Here is a 25,689-nt window from a genome sequence, read left to right as displayed (position 1 = left end):
GTCATCAGATGAAAATGAAGCCAAACACAGGAATGATTGGCGTAATTCTGATAAAGAAAACATACCAATGCCAAACGACGATTGTGATTCACTAGAGGTATCATCAGATGAAAATGAAACCAAAGGCAGGGATGATTGGCGTAATTTCCACCAATACCAAACGAAGATTGTGATTCACTAGAGGTATCATCAGATGAAAATGAAACCAAAGGCAGGGATGATTGGCGTAATTTCCACCAATACCAAACGAAGATTGTGATTCACTAGAGGTATCATCAGATGAAAACGAAACCAAAGGCAGGAATGATTGGCGTAATTTTAATAGGGAATTGAAGAACGTGAACGATTATTTCAATGCAAACAAGCTTTCAATAAATATTAACAAATGCCATTTTATGCTTTTTGATTTTCGACACCAAGATTTGATTAACGACACTCATAATGTTTACCTTGCTGCCCACAAAATTCCTCTTGTTAAGCATACTAAATTTCTTGGAGTAGAAATAGACGAAGAACTAAACTTCAAACATCACATTAAAGAAATCGAAACTAAAATTTTGAAAAATATTGGAATTTTATATCGTCTTTCATTTTACTTGCCCAAAGAAGTCCTTCGCATGATTTATTGTTCACTTGTTTTAACTTTTATTTCTTACTGTAATATTGTCTGGGCAAACAACTATGTTTCAAACCTCAAAAAAATTGTTATTCTCCAAAAAAAAGCTATTCGCCTCATCTCTGGTGCGTCACGCCTAGATCACACTAGTGAGCTTTTCTCTGACCTTAAATTATTAACTGTCCAAAACATCAATATCCTCCAACAATGCACCTTCGTCTATGAACATGTCAACTGTCTACTTCCAACCAAACTTTCTTGCAACTTTATAAAAAATAATAGCATTCATACCCATAAAACTAGATCCTCCTGTAATCTCCACCCTCCCCTTACCAAATTAACATTAATGCAACATAATATCCGCTATAGTGGCACCAAATTATCTAATGATCTCCCCGACGAAATTAAATTGGCACCTTCAAAAAATATATTTTCTTTTAAACTTAAACAAATTCTACTCCATAAATAACTAATAATAATAAAACAACATTTTTATTCTGGTTTTTCTGTGCTTCTATAGTATTTTATTATTATTAATTTGTCGTTGTCTTGCTTTATACATGTTTGTTTGTCTTGTTTTGTTTCTGTTTGTTTAAACTCCAATATGATTACAATTTCTTAACTGGCTACCCGTCACAAGTTTTTTTGGAGGGAAACCTCCAAATGTTATTACTTTCTGGGTGTTGCCTCTTAATTCTTTATATTTAAATTGTTATTTTGTTTACTTTGAAATGATAAGAAATAAATGTTATTATGAATGAATGAATGAATGAATTTCCATCAAGAAAACATACCAACAATACCAAACGAAGATTGTGATTCACTAGAGGTATCATCAGATAAAAATGAAACCAAAGGCAGGAATGATTGGCGTAATTCTCATAACGAAAACATACCAATACCAAACGATGATTGTGATTCACTAGATGTATCATCAGATAAAAATGAAACCAAAGGCAGGAATGATTGGCGTAATTCTCATAACGAAAACATACCAGTACAAAACGATGATTGTGATTCACTAGATGTATCATCAGATAAAAATGAAACCAACGGCAGCAATGATTGGCGTAATTCTCATAACGAAAACATACCACTACAAAACGATGATTGTGATTCACTAGATGTATCATCAGATAAAAATGAAACCAACGGCAGCAATGATTGGCGTAATTTTCATTCAGAAAATATACCAGTACCAAACAACGATTATGATTCACTAGATGTGTCATCAGATGAAAATGAAGCCAAACACAGGAATGATTGGCATAATTCTGATTCACTAGAGGTATCATCAGATGAAAAGGAAAACAAAGGCAGGGATGATTGGTGTAATTTCCATTAAGAAAACATACCAATACCAAATGAAGATTGTGATTCACTAGAGGTATCATCAGATGAAAATGAAACCAAAGGCATGATTGGCGTAATTTCCATCAAGAAAACATACCAGTACCAAACGACGATTATGATTCACTAGAAGTATCATCAGATAAAAATGAAACCAAAGGCAGGGATGATTAGCGTAATTCTCATTCAGAAAACATACCAATGCCCAATGACGATTGTGATTCACTAGATGTGTCATCAGATGAAAATGAAACCAAAGGCAGGGATGATTGGCGTAATTCTCATCCAGAAAACATACCAATGCCCAACGACGATTGTGATTCACTAGATGTATCATCAGATGAAAATGAAACCAAAGGCAGCGACAATTGGCGTAATTCTCATCCAGAAAACATACCAATGCCAAACGGCGATTGTGATTCACTAGAGGTATCATCAGATGAAAATGAAACCAAAGGCAGGAATAATTGGCGTAATTCTCATCCAGAAAACACACCAATGCCAAACGACGATTGTGATTCACTAGATGTATCATCAGATGCAAATGAAACCAAAGGCAGGGATGATTGGCGTAATTCTCATCCAGAAAACATACCAATACCAAACGACGATTGTGTTTGACTAGAGGTATAATCAGATGAAAATGAAACCAAAGGCAGGGATGATTGGCGTAATTCTCATCCAGAAAACATACCAATGCCTACTTCCTCTAATATTAAATGTATACTTTTTTTTATCATCAATTGACTTGTTATATATTTCACTGGAATTTATTATGTTTACCTCATTTTCTTGAAGGAAGAAATAAATGTTAAGTTAAATTGAATTAATTGAGATGAAAATGAAACCAAAGGCAGCGACAATTGGCGTAATTTTGATAAAGAAAACACACAATCTCAAAATAAAGATACTAAAAACACATCGCCATGTATGTACAGTGCAACGTCGCCTCGACAATTTACTATTTCTTTATCACCCGGTGAATGGAAACGTATAAAACCAACTCCCAAGAACCGAAGACTTTGCAACAATTGCTCCAATAAAGAATGTGGTATTCCTACAAGGTTCATAACAAGCCAATCAATTGAATTGGGGTAAGTTGAGAAAAATTCGTCACATCTTACCTGCATAATCAAAGATGGTACTGAGTGGGTGTCTTACGATGGATTACAAGGATGCTTCTTTGACAGAAACCCATCATGCACTTTGTTAGAGGGACAAGAAACTGGTTATCTTGTGTACGTGTTAGAAAGTCTGACTACTTGATTTGCTGCCAACCGTTGGAAGAAAAGAACAAATACCTATTATTATTTATTTATTATTTAACTTATAAGTATATTAGTTGATTAGTACTCATCCATTTCATAGAAATAGAAGCTATCAGGTTTTGTGTTGATGTACTTTACAATACTAGACAATATTTTAGTACCTCAAAATTGTTAGTAATAATTAAACAAGAAGATTGTATACAGTACGTTGCACATAAAAGGTTTAAAGTACGTTGTGATACAGATTAATATTTCTCATACGCTATTATATTCATTTTAATTTTGTATTACGTTCGTTTTTGAAGAAGTAACATTACATCAGAAACAGTGCCATTTATATTTGTGTTACAGGGCCGTAACCAGGTTTGACGGCGGGGTGGATCGTTAAGTTGTTTAGTGGAACCCAGGGGCGGATCCAGGATATTGAAATAGGGGTGGCGTAGCTTTGCGAGCGAAGCGAGCAAACATTGGCTGGGGGCCAGGGGGCCGCCAAGGGCCCCCGGTTGGGATCCAGGGGCCGACGGCCCCTGGAAATTTTTGCCGTTCTAGCGCATTGTAAGTCGTTTAAAACGATTTACAAACATCTCATAATGTCATTTACCAAACACTCTAAAGCTCGCAAATTACGACATGTGGAATATGCAGCTGATACTTACCTAGGGTACCAAAAGCAAGCTAACAACTTGCCTGTACTTTACATCTAAATTTTTACAACGCGACGATGTTTTTCACCGTTATATTATAAACTTGTCCTAGCCTAGGCCGGTATTATTTTTTTACACGCGCGCCGGGTCGATCGCGGTCACTATACTTCGAATGCAGCTAAAGTAAAATGACGTCACGTTAAAGCGGGTCGTCACAGAGTCTCATGCATATTAATGAAGCAAACTTGCTGAGAGTGTTTTCACCACGCAACACATGCGACGCGAGATTTATCGAAACTCCGAGCCATCGACTGACGGTCATGTTTTTTACAATTAAAATCACGGCATATTCAACGACCTGGTTTAAACGATCGTTTAAAAATTAGCGGTCCGGCTCGATTACATTATATTTAGTGATTTGAAAAAAACAAAACACCTCTTTTGTCATGATGTCATCGCGATGTGTTTATGAGAATCATCGACGGGAAAGCAAATAAAACAACAAGGGTCATGAAATGCTGCAGCATTGTTAATATTTTAATAGTAGGCTTAATACGTTTTAATAAAATTTAGCCCTAACGGGATAATTTTCATAGGCATACAGTCCTAGCCTTTGTTTTTATTGTACTTAATAAATGGGCGCGTAGTATAGTAGCACTGACCATGTGGCTTCATCAACATTGATCGTCTGAGCTACCGCTACTCTACAATACGGGAGTGACGATCACAAAGGATGACGACCTGCTTAGTGGAACGCGACCAAGCTCACCACGTGGCTTTTATCAACTTGCTCCTTTTACACTTAACTGTGAATGATTGTTGGTAACGCTAGAGATTGATAGTACACAAAGGATGTCGACGTACATGCTTGGTGGAATGCGATCAAGCTGACGATGTGCTCCGACGTACTATTTTCACTATGAAAATGTGCAAACCATCGGTGATTGATGACCGTCGAAACGATACGTGTTTTTAAAATCTATTTAATTTTTTTTTTAAATACGCCCCCGCTAGATACGCCACTGGAACCATACCCTCGACATTTTTTTCTCTATAGGCCTATGGCCGCAAATCGCATTTCCGGCTATTCTCTTTTGTTTATGAACTATATTGTTGGTGTAATTTCCAGCCCACAAATTTCAATTGCCGACCCTAATATTGCCGACCTTATATTGTCAGAGGACGGCATTCTCTTGCCGACCGAAATTAGGCTAGATCCCTCCTCCTTTCAAGCCTCCTAGCAACAACATGGTACATTAGGGATCGTATCATTGAGACTTTAACAGGCATATTCACCATCATGTGGTGTTTAGGTAAAAAACCATGGAATTAACATGATCCCTGAATTCACTCAACCATTGCATCTTGCACTTGCGTCCGTGTGAGCTGCATGCTTTCTCTATCAAGCAGCTGGCTGGGCACGTCACACACGCACGCGGAGATCTGTGTAGGGGAATACCCTGTTATGTCAACCAAACAACAACTATGCTCTGTGTACAGCTCGCTAGCTCCAGAACCACGATGTTCAGCAGTTATCAAATAGAACTTATCTTGTAAATTTTAGTGTTAGGTTTTTATATTTTAGTTAAAATATATATATATATATATATATTAATTAAATTTATTAAGGCTTGACTAGGCCTGTAGTGAACAATCGTCATGTTGTGTTAGTATGCCCAGCAAAAAAAAAGTGGGAGGCCAAGCGGAACTCGCTGTTCAGCGGGGGGATCGTACGATCCCCCGATCCCCGATCCCCCCCTGGTTACGGGCCTGTGTTACATTTAAAACATTCCATTGACGTACGTAAACTGTACTGTATTAAATAATATATTTACTGGTTCTTTTTTTAGAAATAACATGTAACAGGATATACCTTCTCTCATAGTCTCAGACAACTGTAAAGGTAGTTAGTAATAGTAAGTTCTATGGGTAAAAAATAATACTTACCTATAAGTCAGTTATTACGATATATCTTATTTATGTTGATTTTAAATGTGGGAAACCGGAAGTACCGATAGGGAGATCTATACTGTAACCATTCAGGGGTGACGGACATGCGCAGTAGAATAATTTAGACCGGAGTATATATAGTGGCCCGCACGTGGGTACAGGTTGTGCATATCCATCGTGGCTGAGTAGAGGCAGTTACTATACCATTTAAATTGTCAGTTATTCGTTTTCAGGTACGTTGTAATACCATATCATAGATTAAGATATGAATCATTGAATCAATTGTTGTTTTTAGTCACGGTAATGAATATTAGTATTGTATTAAACGTGTTATTTATGCTCATATATGTAATTGTAATTGATGGTGGAATGACTCGCCGATACACAGTGTGCGAGTTTGGATTCCAATATGGCGACCAATATAGTGGTCGTATGTAGTTGTGAATAGTATTATGTTAAGAATCTGGTTTACATGTTTATTAATAGATTGGGCTGAATGGAGATGAAGGTTTAGTAAAGGTGTGTATGCACCATTCCAAAATTAACAATACATCGTTTAATCCAGGTATAGATGTGGTTATCACTTGTTATATATAATTGATAATAATGTAACACTTATGCGATGTGTATGTATTGTACTAAAGATAACGTAATGAGTATAATAATGGTTAGTAATTGTTCAAATGTGGATTATTATGTATGTTTGTTTGTTGTATTTATAGGGGTTTTTTTTCCAAGAGATGGCCGATTGTGGCTGACTGTAGTTTATATGTGATAAATGCCAGTGAATATGAATGTGAATCCGATTGTGGCGGATTGTAGTTTATGTGATAAATGCCTGTGAATATGAATGTGAATAAATGAAATACTGATGGAAATCATGCCTTCATATGATTGTGTCCGACTGATCTTGAACTACCACATAAATTTACATTTAATACCTTTACTATTGTAAACCCGGCCTCCGAGGCGTCGGGTGTGGTAGAAGTGGTGCTATTAATAGGTAGTAAAAATCTAAAATAACATTAAAAATACGTATTTTAAATTGCTTTAAAACACTACTTGCCCGCACTACGTCAACGAAGCGTCGGGGTGTGGTCATATTGCCAATTTAAAAGTGGTATTTTTTTACTAAAAAACACTAAAAATACTCATTTTAACTTGCTTTAAAATACGTACTTGCCCGCACTTGGCCGGGGCAAGTGACACATTTCTGGAATGCCAGGACCATACTATGTCTATCTCTACTATTGTGAACCCGGCCCGAGGTGTTGGGGTGTGGTCATATTGCCACTTTGAAAGTGGTGCTATTAATATTTAGTAAAAAACACGAAAAATACGCATTTTAAATTGCTTTAAAAGACGTACTTGCCCGCACTGGGCCGGGGAAAGGGACACATTTCTGGAATAACAGGACCATGCTATGTCAATCTATACTATTGTGAAACCCGCCCGAGGCGCTGGGTGTGGTCATATTGCCAATTTAAAAGTGGTGTTTTTTTACTAAATTAATGCTAAAAATACGCACTTAAAATTGCTTTAAAATACGTACTTGCCCGCATTGGGCCAGGGCAAGTGGCACATTTCTGGAATGCCAGGACCATACTTGGTCAATCTGTACTATTTTGAATCCGGCCCGAGGCGTCGGGTGTGGTCATATTTCTAATTGAAAAGTTGTGTTTTTTGACTAAATTAATGCTAAAAATACGCACTTGACATTGCTTTAAATTACGTACTTGCCCGCAATGGGCCGGGGCAAGCGGCATATTCAGTCCTTCGTTTTTAAGGAGCGCGAGCGCTCCTTAACAAGATTTAAGGAGAGCAACTAATCGCGCTCCTTATTAAATCATGGACATTATAAAATAAAAAAACAACCTACGTTTCGCGCCGCCTGTACAATAATAACACGCAAACGAAGTCAACATACAAAACTCATTTATAACTTTTGTTAAATCATAGAGCACCAACAACAAAACATGCGGTTTGTTTGCCAGACCTATTATTTAACATGGTCTCGGCTTCGCTTAAAATAAGACCGACTGTGTTAAACTCAACATCATCATGCACACACGACATGGGTGTGTAGGCGTGAGAAACCCAACGAGATCATTGATGCATAGAGAGCAAAGAAACCGAGAGAAAAAAATCACGTGGTGCGATAGAGCCACTGTGTGTACAAAGGTCTCGTGGCTCTGCGCAGTCGTACCACCACCAATCTCTGTTGTGACTGACTGTAAACGGGATAACGGATGCTATTAGTTCTTAAATATTTTCTAGATAGATTTGTTCTAATTCCAAACATTAACAATTCATGATTTTTAATATACAACATCATGCACTTTCACGTGCAACAGTGTTTTTTTTCCCGATAATCAATTTTGTTTTATGTTTACGCTAACACTGCGCTGGTTGTGTTGTTTGTATGTATGTTTTGTATATAAATATGCTAAGTAACACAATTAAATGCAGTATTATAAAAAACATTTTCGTTTCAAATAAATAACTGTTAAAAATATGTTGTTTTTCTTCGTTTTAAAAACATTCTGAAGTAACACCTGTGTCTATTCAAAGAATTGTCTTATCTGGCGAACATGTCAGATGTTTTTGTTTGTTTTTTCACAAAAATTTAAAAGGCCATTTCGCAAGAAACTGTACTAAATCGAAAAACCACATTTGTAAATTATGTAATTATAGTGGGCATTTTGAAGTTTGTTGCCGTACAAAAAAAATAATAAGAAAAGCGGCAAGAAATTGAAATAATAATAATAATAATGAAAATGAGGTTATCAATCACACAATTAATGTTACTGATGATTACTTTGCGTTTGGTATAACTTTAAAGAACCCATGGATCGTGATCCTTCATTTAAGATAAATGATAAATTGGTTGAGAATGTTATAATAGATTCCGGGGCGTCATTAAATATTATGTCTTTTGATACATTTAAATCTATAACGACTGATGTGAAATTGAGAAATTGTGAAAATAAGATCTATCCCTATGCCATAAATAAACCCCTTACAAATTTGGGCAAATGTTCTTTAAGGGTAGAAATATTAAATTCTGAAAAACGGGAGTTTGTTGACTTTATTATAGTTCCAGGGAGTCATGCTACACTGTTGGGTCGAAAAACATGTGAAAGTTTAGGTGTATTGAGAATTGGTGTTAATGTTAATAATATAAATGTATTCTTTTCAATTCAAAACCGAAATATCCAGCAGTGTTTAATGGTTTGGGCAAGATTAAAGATTACCAACTTAAATTGCATATTGATTCTGATGTACATCCAGTGGTACAGCCTATGCGTCGCATTCCGTTCAGCAAGCGTGCGAATGTCGAAAAGAAGCTAAATGAATTGGAAGCGCTAGATGTGATCGAAAAAGTGGAGGGTCCAACATCCTGGTTAAATCCTTTAGTAATTGTTAGTAAGCCAAATGGTGATATACGTCTCTGTGTGGACATGCGCCAAGCAAATCGTGCAATTTTACGTGAACGACATCCAATTCCCAAAGTAGAAGAAACTTTGCAGGAAATTTCGGGTGCGAAGGTGTTTGCTAAATTAGATATGAATATGGCATTTCATCAAGTAGAATTGCATCCATCCAAATTGTTTCCCAAATAATTAAGGGTTGTCCAGGTGCATGTAACATACATGATGATATTCGCGTTCATGCTTCAGATTTAAATGAATTATCCCAGCGGGTAGAAAATATCATTAAGCGTTTCAACGGTCGTGGTGTAACTCTTAATTATGAAAAGTGTGTAGTTGGGATTGATCATATGGAATTTATGGGCGATATCTTAACTAAAGATGGAATTAAAGTATCGGATGGGAAAGTAAAAGCGGTAGTGGTAGAAGCTCCTAGACCAAGTACCAAATCTGAATTAAGGAGTTTTCTTGGTTTGGCACAATTTTGTTCTAAATTCATAATTGGTTTTTCTAGTACTGCTGCCCCATTATGGGAATGGGTGTGGAATAAAAACCATGATTTGGCATTTTCTGAATTAAAATCTAAAATCGCTTCTGCTCCAGTAGTATCTTATTTTAAAAGGGATGCTCCTACAAGAATTACGACTGACGCGTCTCCTTTTGGGTTGGGTGCCGTTTTAGAGCAACGCCATGGCAATGATTGGAAACCAGTTTATTTCATAAGTAGAAAATTAAATGACACTGAAAGTAAATATTCCCAGTTTGAAAGAGAAACCTTGGGTATAAAGTGGGCTTGTGAGAAATTGCAGCTTTATCTAATTGGAATTAAATTTGTAGTACAAACCGACCATAAACTGTTATTATCCGTGTTAAAGCCAAATTCTAGACCACCTTCAGCTCAAATTGAGCGATGGCTGTTGTTTTTAGAACAATTTTCCTTTTCAATTGAATATATAAAAGGCTCTGAAAATTATGAGGACGTTCTAAGTAGATTGCCAATTTCCGAAGATCATGTTGTAGATAAACTTGATAGTTCAATTTCTAATGATTTTGCCTATAGTGCGATAATAGATGCTCTACCTAATGCTATGACGGCTCGTGAAATTGAAAGGGAAACCGCGAAAGATCCAATTTTGAATAATATTGAGAACCTTATTATTTCTGGAGATTGGTCAAATTGTAATGATCCATGGTTCAAAAGTGCTAAAAACGATTTATGGATTTATGGAAGATTAATCATGAATGGTAGTAGAATTGTAATTCCGAGAAAAAACATTGGCTGCAATTCGCCAAATAGCTAATGCTCAATTGGCACAAACCTAGCCTATCATTGCAAAGCCGCTAGCTTCTCATGTCTCGCGGGCAGAGATCGCGTCTCGATCAGTACTGAAACAGGTTCGCCGTGCTTCTTGCTGTGCATGCTCTCTGCAGTTGTTTATAAACAGCGCCGCCAACATGACAAAGTTTGTTTGTTTGTTCTTAAAACTTTGCTTCTCTCTCTCTGTGATCGGCTATCAAGGTTGGCGCGCCTTGGTGGTGTTTTTTTTTTACCTTTTTTCTGCGGCATTAATTATAATTATGGATAAGTGTCTGATCCGTCCAGAATCGAGTCAGAATGCTAGGCCTCCTAATAATAATAAGAAATGGAAGCCTGCATATGAGGCCACGAGAAATACTAACGCCAGCAGGGAGCTCATGGGGAAATGGTTATCCAAATACCAATGGCTCAGGGTGGAGTATTCCGGTGATGGTGAGCAGTTATGTTTCTGTAAATGGTGTTCGGACACCAAACGTGTCAACACATTCACTAAAGGTTGGTTTAAATGTTGTATTTTTAAAAATGGGACTTGTGAAAATTGTACAACACAAGGCTTTTTTCGTTAGGCTAGGCCTAGCCTAGTATTAATTATTGAAATAAATATATTTTATAGGATAGGCCTAGCTAGCTAGGCCAGTACACACTCACACATGTTTTAGTAGCCCTAGCCTAGCCTAGGACTACTAAAGTTTTTTAATATTAATAAAATAATAAATACTGTATTATTTTCTTAAGGGGTCTGTGTGACCAAAGCTGATGTTCTTAACAAGCATGAAAAGATTGAAAATCACAAATATGCTCAGATTGCATTCGTCTCGGAGGAGCCTACAAAGAGCTGGAAGTCAGCAGTTGTGAGTGCCAACACCAAAGCTGCAACTGCAGTGAAAGCGGTTATGAACATTGTCTACTTTCTTCAGTGCAAAGAAAACATTGCTACCAGGTAAGTGTTATATAATATATAATATAAGGCTAAACTTACTAGTATACTAGATGAGCTTGTGATTTCATTTTGTATTTTTAATTCATTGATTATTATTAATAAAAAAAATTCTTCTAGTTAGTAAATCTGTGTATAATATATTACATTTTTTGTATGATAACCTTTTAACTAATTATATAATAAATAGTTAAAATGTCATCATACAAAAAATGTAATTTAATTATTACACATGGATTTACTAGAATATAATATAAACAATAATATATCTTTATTCAATGGTTATAATACTCTGTATTTTTATTTATTTTCAGAAAAATAAAATCATTGAAACAGTTGTGTTGTGATCTTGGTGGTGACAACCTGAGAGACTTGGAAGTGGATAAACATACCAACTATGAGTCTTACGACGCTGTACATGACATGGAGGATGCTATGGCGAATTTGTTAAAAAATAATATTTTAAACAAAATTAAAGAAAGTAGTTGGTATTCGGTATGCATTGATGAAAGCACCGATGTTTCTGTCACACAAAGTGTCATAATATATTTAAAATCTGTATGTAATTGTAAAGGGCAACTTACCACTGATTTTTTGCAATTGCAAAGTTTAACTGGTTCTACAGCAGATGACATATACACAGCTGTGTACAATGTGTTAACTACATTTAACATAGATTTTAAGAAGGTTTCAAGTGTAGGTAGTGATGGGGCTAGTGTCATGGTTGGCTGCAGAAATGGTGTTGCTACTAAATTCAAGCAGCACAATGCATACATGATACCGATCCATTGTGTAGCCCATCGACTGGCTTTGGCTAGTGGACAAGCTGCCGATACTATTCCCTACTTGCTTAGTTCCAAGAGATAGTGAATAAAACGTTTAAATATTTTGAATATAGTGGCAAGCGCACTAGAACTCTACATGCAATGCAGAGTGTATTAGATCAAGCAGACAAGAATATTTCATACACGTTGGTTATCATTTTTTGGTGCACTAGAGGCTTTAAACTGTAACTGGATTGCTCTTGTGTCTCTGTTAATTCAGGATAAAAGTGCAGTTGGGCAAGGACTGTTAAAGTCTATGACCAGCTATAAGTTTTTAGCATGCTCTGCCTTTTTAACCGATGTACTGTACATCCTTAATCAACTATGCTTGACATTTCAAAAGCAAGACTTGAACCTAAACACAGTTTTAAGTCAAGTAGAAGCCTGTCTTGCCGAGTTGAAATCAATATCTGAAACCCAAACTGGTACCAAGTACATGGCTTTTCTTGATGAAGTACCAAAGACTGCTACTCCAGAGGGATTTGACTATCAGGGACATCATGTCAGGGATAATGAGTCTATGCGTAAAGAGTGTAAATCAATATTTGCCTTATTTATGACACATATCATTAAAAACATTGGGGAACGGTTAGGGAATATGGACCAAATTGCTCAATTCATCTTCTTGCTGCCCTCCAGTATCCCTGACTTAACCAGCGCCAATTTTGCTACTTATGGGGATGATGATCTTGTAAAGGTGTGTGAGCATTTCAAGGACCATGATAGCCTTGGTAATCACAGTAAATTAAGTGCAGAATGGAAATTAATAAAACGAATTTTCAGACCTTGATTTAAAAGGAGCGCCATGGCGCTGACGCTCCTTGGCGCTCCTGAAAACGATCAAAGGAGCGCCTAAAATAGCGCTCCCCAACCTGTTACAGTGCGTCATAAAAATATATATAATGATAAGAATATTAACCCCGAATACAACACACAGTCTATATATACACGGTAGTCGCGCAAACGATCTTTGTTATGGCTACTCCCGATAGGCTAGGCGCGCCTACGATCTTTGATGTTGCGAGAAAAATATCGTAAACAATTCATTCTAAATATAGTATCAGAACGTTCAATCGGTAGCTCAAAAAGACTGCCGTCAGAAGACCGTAATTATACAGACCTAGTTTTTTTGGTCACATGGCATGAAACGCGATACTCGACTCTCTGCTTTACCGCAACATCTCACATGTTTTTTTTTTAACTCAGTATGGCTGCCGACGATAAACAGTAATTAAGATCGTGTACCTGGATTTTGTGTCACATGACATGAAACATAATACTCTCTCTGCTCACATGTTTTCCCCTCCAAATTCTGGTCGGGCCTTTTCTTATACACATGTCGCCTTTATGTTAAATCTTATAGTACTAATTAATATGGAATATATATTTATTTTGCATATATTTTGTTGGTGTCCTAGCCTAGGTGTCGTTGTTTTTATAATTCGCTACGAACGACCTGCACGATCGATGCGTAGATAATTATCATAACAATACATCGTAGACTACGTTCAGAGAACAATGACCTACGATGAATTTTACGTGCGAGAGTACCATTTCCGGCCATCTAGAGGGGTCATTTATCAAAATTCGGCTCGCCACAGGCCCAACCATGGTGGGCCTGTGCCTCAAATACTTAATCAAAATAATGGCTCTCCTCAACATATTGAGGAGAGCCATTAGGAGCTCTCCTCTTATATTTATAAATCAAGGTCTGAATTTTAGTTGTAAGGTGCAAGTCCATGAAATTAAAGGAGTTGGTGAAATTCTTAAATGACCAATCTCTAAGGCGTCATGTCAAAATGTTTCAAAACGATAATTATGCGTGAAACGCGGTTCAGATTTCTTTGACCGTTTAACGCGTTAAACGTCTGAATCAAGCTCATTAATTGTACTCATTAAATATTCAAAGCTTAGGACCGCCTACTATTACGTCGGTAAAAAGACGCGATTAACGCGAACATCGCGGTTCAATGTAATACTATTTTGAAATCGATTTTACGTCGAACACAACGATAAAAATGCGTTTTTAGGGTCAGGTCCTATGACAACAAAGAAATCGGCTGATATATGTAGACCTATTCCCCGTTCTATACATATACTGTCGTGTACGTATACATACATAAAATAAATGGGGAAACCCCGTAGGCTTCATTTAGCCTATACTGTACCGTAGGCCTATACGGTTTTTTTTTTGTATGTTTAGGAAGATTCAGTATTTTAGTTCTTTGAAATGTATGCATTGTTTGTATGTTAAGTGTGTTATGATTATCATCATAAAATACTTCATTAATTTATATTATTAATTCAGTCAAGTCAATGTCACATGGTCGTGCGGATATTAAGAAACGACATTGTTTTGGCCATGTGCTCCGACGATCCAAAGGATCGGCAGAGGACCGTTTCCTTAAACGTTCTTCCACCCTATGCATATTGTGTACACGTGCTCTGCTGCCGTGGATACAAAAGGACTGTTTTGTTTTACGGGCATACCTAGCAATAACAGGCTCTTTCTTTAAATGTTCTTCCACCCTATGCATATTGTGTACATGTGCTCTGCTGTTTATGAAAATCAGATTTATACAAGATTTATTTAATTATACTATACTATACTGAAGTTGTTTTTCAGTTATGACCATTATGAGAGTTTGATAAGTAGGGTGTTTCGTAGTTATTATATTTTAGAGAACAAAGCTAGAATAGTAATAGGCCTAATAAACAACAAATAAACTTGAAATGTTACTGGTAGGTCTATGCTATATAGGCTATTCATAATAAAACAATTGAAAAAACTAAAATCCACCAATGTTCCCCGTTTATTTTCCCAGGGTCAAAGTGGTCAAAATAAATACAATATTTACAATAAATATATATATTCCTTCATATGGTAACTAAAACATACTCCACGCACGGAGGACCCGAGATGTAATCCGTAATTTCGAATAACTTTTGTAACTTAGACCTCCCAACTCATGGACGTACTATATTCAGTTCCGAAGCAAAAGCCACATGCAAATACCATTGTTCTTAAAAGATAAATAAAACAAAGCATATTCGAATAAAACAATAGTAAGCTACTGTCTTTGCTTTGTTGACTAATTTAATACGCCTAGGTGGGTCGCCTAAACGAACAACATGGTAGGTGTAGGCCAGCAGCATTCAGCAAGCTTTTTGACCCCTTAAAAAGACATTCTTAAGCTTATTGGCCACGTTGGCCCTAAAAAAAAAAATTACTTATCAACTGATCGCCATCCAACTAGTTAAAATAATATTACAATTTAAAATAAATAAACGAATTAAACTAGACTTGAACTCGTTAGGCCTACTTTGACGAGTTTAGTTATCTGCACAGCAAAATCCACTTGCTTGCACGTCATTACTTTAGAATATTGCGCACAGAAAATTATTATTAGAATTATTATAGAATAATATAATATTTTGTTGTTATATGGTGAATTCTGTATATTTTGGGTCATTGTACAGTATACACATTCATGGGTATCACTTTTTATTCGGAGGAGCTATAACAGATTAAAATTGATTGATTGATAAAATACTGCAAAGATAAAAATAGGTGACCCACATCATTCAAATTTTTTGACGTGATGACGTTATCTTCCGGAAAGATAATGGTCTAGCACACTGACATCGCGAGATTCGCGTAAATGAATGTGAAACGTATAATGACGTCATCGCAAAAAAAACATTTTTTTTGTGATTCTATAAGGGGACAATATTTTGTTTACAAAAAATAACAATTATAATATTATTAAACGATGCAACCTATGTCTACAAAAAAATAGTAAGTTGACATTTCACTTAACCAAAGAAATGAATTAATCAGCATAATGCAGAATAGAAGGACAATAGACACAAAAGACTACTAGCCAAATGAACAATATGTGGATGCTTGCATAAATTAACTACATAAACAGTCTCTTCCTGTGCACTATTAAGTATTATTACATTGTGAAAATTAAATGTTCAACATTTTAACTCAGAAAATTAAAATAACGGTCTTTTTTTATTGGCGCAGAAAAGGGTACTCAAAATACAGTATAAATTTATGAATACTGTATTTTATCCACAAATGTGGTTGGGAAAATACGGTATATCTTTTGGAGCGCCGTTTCCGCTGCCAAAAATATACAGTAACGTAAATACGGTTTATATAATACAGTTAAAAAATGTTGCTCTGTTTTTGTATCATGCCTTCTGTATTTCAAATCAGGGAGATATAAAATCTCCCTAATCAAATCACAATGATTATTATTACCTTTGATTCTTTATTGGTATTATTATAGAGTAAGTTCATCGTCAAGTTTCTGTTAATAATTTTCTTTACTCATTTTTGTATAGGAATATGTACAACAGTACAATGATGGTACAATCATTGTTTAAAAGTGAAAAAAACATCGGTTCATTTTTTTTGTATATTATGATGCTATGCGTAATGTATGAATGTAAAAGCTGTGCTATTTTACGAATTCCTATTTTAACCACCACATATTATTCATGGATCAATAAATAACAAAAGCTTCAACAAAACAATGCTTTGTAAATTAACAACATTTATTTCTATAGGATCATGCTCTGATCATTTAGTTTAACATACTATATAATAATAATAATAATCGAAAGAAAACCAAAATAATTATATATTATTATAGATACTAAAAATGTTTAATAATAGTTTTGTTTAATTTCAATTGGTGGTTTGTCATCTTGTCTTTAGTTTGTTTGGGAAAAAATAATTAATGAAAAATGTTCTTTATTTGAATAAATCGTTCGGTATGGAATATTTTTAAAATACATTAGGCCTCTAGTTATAAGTCATTGTGTCCCGTTTTATTTTATGATTGAAAAATCGTCACGATAAATATAAAGAAGTTATAGTCCTCCCCACCCTAAATCCAAAAATAAAATAAATATTTTTCTTAACAAAACTGAAGTAGCCTATACACATTAAGCGCCACGTTTAATGCAGTTTTCGTAGACGTTCGCATTGAAAACGAAATTCTTAAAGCCTGTTTTCCACTAGGCGAATTTAGTCGTGTGAATCAAACATTTCACGTAGGCCTATTCGCACGCGCAGTTTTCCATTGCACAAGAAAAATGTTAGGCTTTACGCAGCCCTTAAACAAAAGTACGTCGGCAAAAAAAAGATGTTAAAAATGGCGGCGTGAAAAATAAAAATAATATAGTCCAGTATCTAGTATCAGAACGTTCAATCGGTCCCTCAAAAAGACTGCCGACAGAAGACCGTAATTAAAAGTACAGACCTAGTTTTTTTTTTTGGTCACATGGCATGAAACACGATACTCTTTGCTGTTTACCGCAACCTCTCAGAGTCACATGTTTTCTTGCCTCCATCCAAATTCCAGTCGGGCATTTTCTTTACGCATGTAATGATTATTTAACAAGCCTATCTTAAATCTTAACATGGAATATATATTTATTTTGCATATATTTTGTTGGTGTCCTAGCCTAGATGTCTTTTTTTTGTTATAATTCGCTAACCCAACCTCTCTGCGTGAGCTAAAGGCCCCTTTCCCAACGGGCCCGATGTCGTCTCGTCGGCGGATGACCGGCCAAATTAGGTTAACCTAACAGCATAGGGCGGCTACAAAAATTGACGTCTTCTAGCTTTAGATAGGATTTTAAATAGCGAACAAAACATTGTTTGTTTGCAATGTCCATGCTTCTAAAGGCGATAACAATGGTGTTTACTAACCCTACGCACCACCCTACGATCGACGCGTAGATAATTTATTAATTAGGATTATTAAAGACTGTATACAAAAGCATCACAAAAAAATGTTATAACAGTAGAAATTGAACTGTGGTAGCAGTAGAAATTCATTTTCTTTGTTAAGTTTTGACAGTAGTTTTAGTATAAAAACGTGGGCAGTGGAGTATCAATCATAAAAACGACTCAATACTCCACCTATCAACATCGCACTATAATGGCACTGCGGCGAGAATGATTGGCTGCCAAGAGTGATCGGCTTTTGTTGTTTACTGAGCAAACTTTAAATAGGTATTTTTATTTGTATTACAGTTGCATTTTACAGTTATTACACATTCGGCTATCTGCGATTTCATTGTTTTTTAATAATTGTTATGTATTATGAGATCGCAACGCACCTTAAATCAAGGATAGGTTGGACCTAGGCTACTACGTACCTAGGTTCAGCGTATGTACGGCCTAGCGGCGATCGATTGACAACGTACCAACTTACTTTTACGATTTAGTTTTTTGTTTTTTTAAACGAAATATACGCGTGTAACGAAAAAAACGATTTATTATTGTTATGTTTAACGCGTTTATGCAAATATTTAGTCAAGCATGCAGTGGGGGCGGGACTAATATTGAGCTGTGCATATTAGCGTTTTTCACGTTGTTTCACAATTGGAAGTACGGTCAAGTTTAAAGAACAAAAGAATACGCGTTTCACGCATAGTCATCGTTTTTAAACATTTTGACATGACGCCTAAACGATCTCTATCCCCTCATGGTGTCTTTGTATGAATTTATCCTTTCACTTCCGATGGCAACTGTTGATTGTGAGCGGGGTTTTTATGTTATGAATTTAACCAAGACATCCTTGAGCAACAGAATGACAATCCCTCATCTGAGCAATGTAATGATGATTTCAATCAATGGGGGTGACAGGCGCACTTTTGACTTTGAAGAGGCATTTGCAATCTGGAGCTCCAAAAAGGCACGCCGTGCTTTGAGACATGTATAGTTACTATAGTATTAGTAATGAATCAATGATGTAAACATTTAACAGACTAATGACAGCAGTAATAAAGTTTTTGTTAATTTTGGTTTGGCTAATCAAATTAAAATTTGGCTAATCATTTTCATATCCAATTAGCCAAATTGCTAACCATTTTATGTTGCCAGCTTAAACCCTGGTACTGTGCATTACATTTTTGAATTGTCAATAGGCACTACACTGTATTAAAGGGCCAAGTCTGCGCTGGTTGATTGTATAGTAACTGTACCGTTATATTAATAACTGTTTTTTACTTTGTTTTAATAAAATAAATGTAAAAAAATAAACATAAATAAAAAAATATGTTTGAAGACTATAGCTTTGTAGTAAAAGTTGTTTTTTTTCCATTATGCAAACATTCTCAAAACACCTTTTTGATGTATTTTCTTCGAAAGCCCCAGAATTTTTTATTAGGAGAGCAATTGCTCTCCTCGGAAATTCGAGGAGAGCAATTTAGTGCTCTCCTGCTTTTTACTTAAACGAAGGACTGCATATTTATGGAATGCCAGGACCATACTTGGTCAATCTGTACTATTTTGAATCCGGCCCGAGGCAGTGTTCTCCCCAGGCCTTTGAAGCGTCACGGTACCGTGACGCTTGGGTTCTCTACCGTGACGCTTTACGGTCGGCCGTGATGCTTAAAACCTTATCCGTGACGCTTAAAAATATCAACCACAACAATCTAAAAATAGATTAACAGGCAGGTACTTTCTCTAGAGCTGAGGCGCGGCATGCATAAAGAGCCTAATGCATACGAGACACGTGACATGACCACTAGACGAAAAACAAAAGACTGCGTAACAAAGTGTTAAACAACTGAGCTTTCACCGGCCGCCGCCGAGAGATGTAAACACGTGTTTTGTTACTGCCATGTCCTCTTTCGATCTCTAGTATTGGCTGTTGTCTAAAATGTGGTAACTTGTATATTGTAAATAAAGTAACTGATTAATTGTATTGTTTTTCTTGTAAAAATGTTATGTGTATTAAAAATAAATATCAATGATATTATTATTTTCAATATCGCACTGAATTAATCGACTCTATCGGTGGGATTTACTCTTTCGTCGGTAACATACGCACGTCATCAAATGATTTCTAGGCGCAATTCAATGCTAGCTGCTTTGATCGTATAATACATTCAAGAAGGCTACGATCGTTTTCCTATTTGCTAGTGCGCTAACGTCTTATTTCACTTAACTTAAGGTACATTTGTACATCGGTGCTAGAATGTTTTAGGCCCTACTTCGTGAGAAAGTCGAGTGACAAGAGATGTCACATGGTATTGTGATATCAGTACTGCGATACTGTATGTCACATGGTGCTTTCACCGGCCGCCGCCGAGAGATGTAAGCACGTGTTTTGTTACTGCCATGTCTCTCTTTCGATCTCTAGTATTGGCTGTTGTCTGAATCGTCTAAAATGTGGTAACTTGTATATTGTAAATAAAGTTTTCAGTTAAAACAATGATTGATTGTATTATTTTTCTTGTAAACATGTTATGTGTATTAAAAACTGAATATCAATGATATGATTCAATATCACATTGAATTAATCGACTCTCTATGGATCGGTGGGATTTACTCTTTTGTCGGTAACAATAACATACGCACATCATCAAATGACAAAGGGGCGATTGATTTTCTAGGCGCAATTCAATGGTAGCTGCTTTGATCGTATAATACATTCAAGAAGAAGGCTACAATTGTTTTCCTATTTGCTAGTGCGCTATGAAGTCTTATTTCCGGGCAACTAGAGGTGTCTTACTAATGAGTAGGCCTAGTTTTATTTCCTCGGGACTTGCCCCCGATGTTTGTATTTGAACGCAAAAAATGTTTTTTATCGCATATGTTTACCCGCCGGCGGAAAAAAAAGTAGGCTACAATCGTTTTAATGTTTGCTAACGCACTATGAGTTGTCGTTTCCGGCTAACTACAGTTGCCTACTGATGAGTAGGCATATTTTTTTTTCATTTATCGTGTATGTTTACCTGCGGAAAAGTAGGCTACGATCGGGCTGTTTGCTTTGCTAGCGCGCTATGAAGTGTGCTTTCCGGCCAACTACAGAGTTGTCCTACTGATGAGTAGGCATTTTTTATTTCATCGGGGAATTCCCCTTGACATTCGTAATGAACGCAAAAAATGTTTCTTATTGCGTATGTTTACCGGCGGAAAAAGTAGGCTACGATCGTGCGGTTTGCTAGCACGCTATGAAGTGTCTTTCCGGCCAACTACAGAGTTGTCCTACCCATGAGTAGGCCTAGTTTTATTTCATCGGGGAATTCCCCTTGACGTTTGTATTGAACGCAAAAACATTTTTTTATCGCGTATGTTTACTGGCGGAAAAAGTATGCTACGATGGTTTTACTGTTTGCTAGTGCGCTATAAAGTTTCGTTTCCGGCCAACTAGAGTTGTCCTACTGATGAGTATGCTTAGATTAGGCCTATTTTTTTCATTGAGGAACTCCCCCTGACGTTCGTAATGAATGCAAAAAAATGTTTCTTCGCGTATGTTTACCGGCAGAAAAAGTTGGCTACGATCGTTTTGTTGTTTGCTAGCGCACTATAAGTGTTATTTCCGGCCAAACCAGAGGTGTCATTCAACATAAATGTTATGTGCAAGAGTACCATTTCCGGCCATCTAGGGTGTAAATTACCAAAAATCGCTTCGCCACAGCCCCAACCATGGTGGGGCACTAGATTGGTACGTCTACTTTGGTAGGAATTTGGGCCAGGCGGTCAGCCGCGGCCAAGTGAACGTCGAATAGGGAGTAACAGCAGGAGATTGGTTGGTGGCGCAAGGCATATTTACCGCTGGGAAATTATCAATTTATAAATTTTGGCCTAACCTAGCGAATGTCGAATAAGGAACCTACTTCCATTGACGAATGTCGAATAAGGAATAGTAGTAACCAACTTAATGGCGCTCATTTTATGTATTTTAATAAATGATATTTAATATCGCCATGGCTAAAGATACGGTACAGTATCCTAACTTCCGTTTGCTAAAGGTACGGTAAAATTGCATTACGTCATAATCAGCCAATGGAGTGCTGGGACGTGTGTGACGTCATAAGGACTTTGGATTTTTTTCATATCGCGGTAACAGTGATCAACCGCTTAACATTTTCTTTATGCTTCATTTATCACTATTATCGCCGTCGTGTGTGACAAAAACTAAATGTATAGCCTACGTCTGTTATTATTGAAAATCCAAAACATGTTGATTTTAATTCTATAATACAGAAATACGTGGTATCCTCATTATATGAGTTTGTTCGTGTAGAAAGCGGTGCCAGGCTGGGGCCAGCTGCTGCGTGTGCGTTGATTTCTGTCACTCGGCCCTGGGGCTACTGTCTAAATCAATAGTATTTGAGGGCCCCTTTATTGTCCGCATTTGCTTGTTGTTTATGGTCCCCATCTGTAAACAAACTTTAATAAAAAATATAGGCCTAAATAGGCCATTTGGAATAAAAATAAAACACTCATAGTAACTATGGACGAATAAACTAGACGCAACACAATTTTCAATTTAATTATAATTCCTTTACTAATTTGGCTGTTAACATATCTGATTATAATACTACTGTATGTTGTATAATGAAATAATATTTGAGATTGAGTGCATGTTTTAAACGCCCACCAACCACATGAAATTGCTCCATTACTACAGCATCGACATTGTCGCCCGTTATTAAACTTCTGGATTCAATTGCTAGGTCTAGCTCCGGGCTCCGGGGCTGAGTCACAGAATCAACGAACACATCCATGCAGCGCAGCCTGGCGCCGCCGAGGCATTCAGGGTAGTACAGACGCGATATGAAACAAAAATCCAAGTCCTTATACGATGACGTCACACACGTACCAGCATCCCATTGGCTGATTATGACGTAATGCGATTTTACCGTACCTTTAGTAAACCGAAGTTACAGTAGGATACGGTACCGTATCTCTAGCCACGGCGATTTAATATATAGGCCTAGGGCCTAGGCTCGGGCCTAGGCTACATTATTTAATAATTAGAAAATTGTTTTATTCACTTCTAACTAGGCCTATATCTATTATTAGGCCTAGATTGCCGCAAATTAGTATGTCTCTAGCCTAGAGGTCTGGTCTCTTTTACAGTATTATCACCCCGCCCAAAAAACCCCATGGTTTATTACTTTAGCTAAACTTTACAGTACCCTTCCTACCTTGCATGTCAATCCGGCCGCTCTGGATGATCAATGTGTGAGTAGCTAGGCCTAGTTAGTGTGTGCAGTCTTTTAGTAATACTGTACTGTAGTCTTATTCTGACTAGGCCCCCTACGTATTTAGCTGATGACATGATTTTCAGAAATCAGTGGCGTTATAGATAAAAGCAGGGTATGTTTTAAAATAATTCGAATAGTAGTATCAGGGTTTAACAACAACTCCCTGGTAGTACTACTGTAGGCCTGTAGAATAGTGTACATCTTCTTACAAGGCCAACCAGGCGACGTACCTCTAGTTGTTGTTTGTTGCACACACATGTGCATGATGTCAAAGACACTATCTTTGATGATGTATAGTCGAAGGCTGGATGTTAATCTACAATGTTATCGCAGTTCAAAAAGTGACAACTTCTTCGCAAGCAGCTAAAGTAAAATGACGTCACGTTAAAGCGGGTCGTCACAGAGTCTCATGCATGTTAATGAAGCAAACTTGCTGAGAGTGTTTTACCACCAGAAACATGCGAAGCGAGATTTATCGAAACTCCCGAGCCATCGACTGACGATCATTTTTTTGACAATTAAAATTACGGCATATTCAACAACAAAATATAATTTTTTTCACTGCTGCTGAGGATAATAAATAATATATTTCATTTTAACATACAGGAAAGCCTAGATAGCCTACTTTCAGTGAGAATAAAAAAAAATAACAATGTACAGTATTATAGTATGCCTATGTATTATCAGATGGTGCAATACATGAGACCCGAAATAGGCTAGTGGCAGCGCAGTGCATACCTATAGCTAGAGCTAGGGTGGGTGGGGAGTTTAGGATTATTATAAGTCTGATTTAACTATCGACTATTTTAAAGAGACAACGGATGGCAAAAGGTAAAGTGTAGTAGGCCTAAATATTTTTCGCCTTACTTGATCTACCTGCTTTTTTTCCACTCGCCAGGTTTGAAATCAAAGATCTTTATTCTAGTTAGCCGAAAGTAATGATCTGGTAACAACTGTTGTTGAGATACTCACTGCTATTCGCTGCGCCCAACGCTCCCTACGACTTGGAGATTACACATGTTCATATATAACAGTTAATGCGAAAAAGATGTGAATTTAACCAAGACAAAATGGGTCTATAACTGGAGTGAATTTGGAATATAAAGTCATTTTAAGTATAAAAACGTTAACAAATTTATGTTAATCTCTCGATAAATATCCAGTATACATACTATATATATAGGCTATATTTTCATAATATATTTTTAATATGTGTTTTATCTCTAGGCCTATATATAGGTATGGGACGGAATTGTTGTTAAAATATCACGTAATGTAAATTATGACCAAGCGTTTACTGAATATCGTCATTTAAAAGGATTTCTTGCTCCTTACGAAATACTGATATCTGCCATCAAGTACGGTGTAAATTTGACGTGTGATATCTGTTGGCTGATTAGTGGTGAGGTAACGTTCAGTAACGACCAGACAATGTGTGAACTGGTTAGTCCAGATCTTCGTTGTAATCTTTATTAGGATCGTGCAGCATTATATTCTTGTTTCTGTTGTTACATAAACTCTATCATCATGCCTTTTTGGAATTACCATTCTGATCTGACTGCAGAATTCTGCTTATTAGCTATGATAGCACACAGGGATATCACTACGCCGATGCACAAACACGCTGTAGAGATGAGTTTAACGGCACATGCGTTACCAATGGAGCTGTATAGCTCTAGCGTAAATGGTGTTAAGACGTGTGAAACATGTTTGGTTTTTCAAACAACCAAAAATCAAGGGCTGAAAACGCAGAAATATGTTAGGAAAACGCAATAACGGGAAATAAATTTAGAACTGTCGATTCCACCATTTATTACAAGCTTACCCATATCCAGATCATGGTGTAATATATCGCCAACAGATTCGCCTAGGAATGTCTTGAATTACACGCAGACAATGGAAAGAAATGTACAGAAATCGGTGGTTCACTGGCCTCCCCAAAACAACTTGAAGCAGCTAATCTAGCTGGCTATAGCCAACTGAAGAGATCATGGATAAAAGACAAATATATTGCGTACTCTTATGTACATGGCTGTAGTCCACTTGGAGTTACTGTTAGTAAGGGACAAAAATTGGAATCAAACCAATATGATGCCTTTTGTCACATCAGTGTTCAATCAATCATCAAAGTGTAAGGCTCATTTGAATTTATGCTAAATTGAATCTGTATAAAAGAAGGCCCATGTAACGATAAATAGATAAACATGTATCTTGCATGAAACAAACGAAATTTAAAAGTTTTCGTTTTATGAACGATAACCATTTATGCTGTCTTTGATGAATATCATATTAAATACAATTTGATTAAAGGTTAGACAGA

General features: G+C 36.5%; 1 long non-coding RNA gene across 1 annotated transcript; it reads right to left on the bottom strand.

Annotated features, from left to right (window-relative positions):
- Positions 1-755: 755 nt before the first annotated feature.
- On the bottom strand, positions 756-23,567 carry LOC140046706 (uncharacterized). Its single transcript, XR_011844825.1, has 3 exons — positions 23,310-23,567; positions 3,091-3,236; positions 756-880 (listed from the first exon to the last, which is right to left on the bottom strand). It is a non-coding gene; the product is annotated as an uncharacterized lncRNA (long non-coding RNA).
- Positions 23,568-25,689: the final 2,122 nt, after the last annotated feature.

Source organism: Antedon mediterranea, chromosome 4, assembly GCF_964355755.1.
Source record: "Antedon mediterranea chromosome 4, ecAntMedi1.1, whole genome shotgun sequence".
In the NCBI taxonomy this organism is placed as follows: Eukaryota; Metazoa; Echinodermata; class Crinoidea; order Comatulida; family Antedonidae; genus Antedon; species Antedon mediterranea.
The sequence above is the reverse complement of the archived record's forward strand: the minus strand, read 5'-3'. Positions and strand labels throughout refer to the sequence as shown.